Genomic DNA, 4,550 nt, shown 5'->3' with positions numbered 1-4,550 from the left:
CGCAGATCGATGATCGTGATGTTGGTCACTGGATTGTCTCATCCAGACTCGATTAGTTACAGACTGCCGCCATACAGCTGGAATAGTGCTGAGTGCGGCGTGAAACTAAACTCACTCACTAACTCACTCACTTGATATAAGAATTGGCTTCAGATGATATAACTAGCACTAAGTTACAGTGGTTTTTTTTCTATATGCGCATAAAATGTGTACTGACTTCAGTTAACCCCTTTCCCCTACCTCATACACACGCATACGCGCAACCCCAAGAAAATGATTGAAAATTTGTTATCGTAATAAAAAGTAAATGATCTGATATATATCATTTTATTGCCAAATCAAATAGTGACGTGTAGTGAAACTGTTTTGTCATTTTGTAAATATTTTATAAAATATTTCTTATAATACTAAAGTTATCAGTTAATATTGTCGATGTGACGTTAAATTATAACTCACTCACTCACTCACTCACTAATAGTTAATTTTCAGTAAGTTCCATATGAAAATATATTTCATGACAAAATTGAAATACATTTATTGATGATATTATAGTAGCAAATGCTGTCTAGAGCAACCATTGTTTAAAGTTTCCATGAGAGGCGGGGCATACCCACAATCTCCACTTGAAGTCTAGTTGTGCCTACACTTCGTTCCTTGCCTGGGTACGCCCCTGACTGGAGATATACTTCAGACGCACGTTTGGTCGAGCGAGGCCTCACATCGACCTGGAAGATATACAAGTATAGTCATCCTCATAGACGTACAACCTGAAACTGTCTGAAGCCACGGCGCGAGTCGACAATGGTGAACAAGCTCCCCACAACTGGCGAAATTGCTGCTGCTAACAACTATGAGAAGTTTAGGTGCTGAATATGCTACTATAGTATCTATTCAAATACGTGATGGTAATTGGCTGGCATCCCTTAGTAAAACACCCACACCCACACACACACACACACACTCACACACACACACTGACAAAACTGAAACGCACCGGGACACTTTGTACTTTCAAGAATGGTGTCACAGACACAATGTCTGAAGTAAGTGTCCGCTTTAAATGGATGCGTGCCAAATCAATATCTTGCTCAGCTTCCATACAACAAGATAGTTATATTGCTAAATCTTAACCGATTATAGTTATTCATATCACCGGGTGTCTGTTTAGATATGAATACTCATTAACCAGGTTTGCCTGTAACAACACACACTCACTTGATCACTCCTCCAGGTTCTCCTCCATGCCGTCATCAGCAATCACACTTCCGTGTTGATCTGCGACGTTCGACGTCGCTTTACGATCTCCCACACCATCGCGCCTCTCTCAGACCTTCTGTATCTTATCTACCCTGGATTAATGAATTCATACCAAGGCTGAAATCGTTTTCATATTAATATGGAATCTGCATTTGTCACATGTCTGAACTCTTTAGACACTTGAAAACAGTGTATCTCGTCAGTGGCCACATCTGGCAGTTGGCAATGGCACTATCTATCTATCACTTTGGGTTGAACATTTTGTGTTTTAGTATTTATAGCACACAGAAACTGCATAAAGCCGTTCTGAACAATTTAGATGGCTTCATTCTTGTGCCCCTTGTCATCAATTCTCCAGCACCATGAGGCCTGGGCTGTGAATTTAGATAAAAACAACCGGTAATCGGGCAGCTGATATGATGAGCAGCGATCCACGCTTCCGCGATACATGTAGAGACGCCTGAACAAAATCAGAGCATTTAACCTCCTTGGGCGACATGATATGGATTACTCGGGACTGCCTGGGTCTAACTGGTCAAGCAGTGTGCTAGACTGAAAATGTGTGTATGAATGTTATCAAATGCATCGTGGTGTGAAACAAACACACGCAGTTCCGGCGTATTGTTCACGTCACAAGAACCAATGACAATGTGTATAATAATCTCAGGAACGCTCAGGAACATACCTGCTGCATGATTCTCAATCGGTGTATCTCATATGCCGAAGGGTAAAAATATTACACATCTCCGTTACTTTATGAGACACTAAAGAATACTTGTGCAGGAAACCACATGCACTTGCTTCCCATTGAATTGCGGATATCGGTGTTGGTCCAATGTTACAATAACCATGATTAAATACAAATTCGGGCTTTTCATGCTTTTCCCTTACCGTTTCTAAACACGATACTTATATGCATGCTTCCCCAACGTGTCACATGTCTATGATCACTATCAATTTAGCTATCGCTGAGCTACTTATCTTGTCTGCCTTACTGACTACAGTTAACAAGTATGACTAAACCTCTCAATGAGGTGAATATAATCTGTGACAGAATAACTAGGTTTCGTGTACGGGGTGTTACTCTACTGCTTCTGACGCACTACTGGTGCAAGTCGGTCACGCGTAGATGTTAGTACACTTGTGTAACGTTACTAACATAGGGAAATGCGTTGTATAATAGGACGTTCACTTTTTGAAAACTGAAGTTCAGTCTCTTTATTTTATTTGAAAACTCTGAAAAATCAGCAATGGACGCATGACTGGCCCGTGTAACCCATGGGGATCGTGCGGTGGATCAACCAACTCCCTAATTTGCTGTTGTGTTCATCAACTGGTATTCGTTGATGAAAGGTCAAAGCCGCACCAGGTTCCTTTTGAAGTTAAAAGCAGGAAATTGTAAATAGCGTTTCCAAAGAGCGTTCGATCGCAATAGTGCATTTCAAGGCTTCTGTGGAAAAGGAAAGGCGTCTTACCACAGTCAGTTGTGTGTAACGAGAGGATCTTGCTTGTGTCTGTTATTCGACCTTCAGTCTATCAACTCTAAGTAGAATCAAACGATTCTTTGGTAGGCAATAATGCGGAAGGTGTCCGAATGTCCTTTCGATTATTTGAACTGCACACTAAACGACAAAACACACATTACTCTCCGACCTTTGAGAATTACTGAAAAGCTGTCATAGATATTTTGGAAGACATTAGTTTGCACGAAAATATCGTGATTTGCATGAAGGTTTGTTATTGTTATTTATTTATTAACACTTTCACATGCATTCATATTTAGGTGAAAGGCATCTTTTTCAGAAGAACTAAATTGTCCTACACTCGACCATGCCGAAATAAGATAAGATAACATAAGATAAGATAAGATAAGATAAGATAAGATAAGATAAACTTTATTGTCTCACAAGAGAAATTTGTCTTGTATTCAAAGAGCCAATACAAGCATATAACGGCACATGATTTAAAGTAACTATACACAATGTCCAACTAATCAGAATATTATGATGAATCATAATATAATCAATGTACACGACACAATAATCATTCTCGCCTCGTCATAGATTTCCATATTGCAGTTGTAAGGAAGATTCTAGACGTCTTATGTTGTATGGAACGGCGCTGCATGATTTTGAAACGGCGACCAGAAGTTGGAACTTCAGCACATTCATTTAAAAAGAGTGATGGATCCGATTGAATGGCCAGACGTTTCTTCTTAGCTTTTGACTGATACTGAAAAGGTAGATGTTCGAATTGAAGCCGCAAATTTTACTGGATATGTTTACAATTTGTCAAGTTCGTTTTTTCTGGAAAAGAGAAAGATTGCCATACCAGGCATGAAAGTAGTGAATTTTAGTGAATTTGATTTTCATGAAAGGTTATCATCAATGATAGTTACCAGATATTTCTATTCTTCTACTGTTTCTACTTCTCCCCCTCAATACACACAGATTTCAATTTGTTTTTTCGGCTTCGGAAGTCATAATCATTTCCTTTGGTTTGTTTAGGTTCAGGCAGGAGAAAATTCTCTTTGCACTATGAAGTAAACGCATCAATATTTTTCCTATACTCTAACTCCGATTAGTGAAAATGATGAGTAGACAGAATGGGTAGAGTGGATAAGTATTTGTGGATAAGGTGGTCGTGAGCTGCTGGGATGTTCCTTGATCTCAAATGATAGTTTAATACGGTGTGTTTCTAACGCTTCGGCCCAAGGTTAGTCGTTGTGTGAGGTACTCATTCCCTGCTGAGGTCCAAGAAGGTGTCAAACACGTCAGCTTAGCTTGAACTGACTTGTTACCTGGGATCAGAGAAGAAAAATATGGTGATCTAACGGAGACAATACAAAGAGGTATTTTGATATCTTCCAAGGATCTAACATTTAGTTGCACAATCTGAAATTGTGACCAGAAGATGAAATCTAGAATAAAAAAATTAGAGTAATAATTTTTCGAAATACAGGACAGAGTTAAATCCCCAAATCTCTCATGAGTCAATCTGCTTAACAGTATGGGTCATCCAAGGACTCTTCGTGACCACACCTGCTTAACTTCAACTGATTTGTGAGCTTGAATCTATGGACAGGACTCCACATCACCATGCGTGTGTATACTCGTGATTAAACATCATCATACACTGACCTCAACTTCTTAAAGCTTCATTTTAGACCCGAGGCTCATTTATGCGTGGAAACATTCCCCAAAAGAAGATGTGAACGCAGAGGCAGAGTTATTATTTAGCATTATTTAGCATGATTTCCGTTAGCTTTATCAAAACACTTACTCTGAACACGT

This window comes from Haliotis asinina, chromosome 3 (assembly GCF_037392515.1).
Source record: "Haliotis asinina isolate JCU_RB_2024 chromosome 3, JCU_Hal_asi_v2, whole genome shotgun sequence".
Classification (NCBI taxonomy): domain Eukaryota; kingdom Metazoa; phylum Mollusca; class Gastropoda; order Lepetellida; family Haliotidae; genus Haliotis; species Haliotis asinina.
This window is presented reverse-complemented; position numbering follows the sequence as displayed.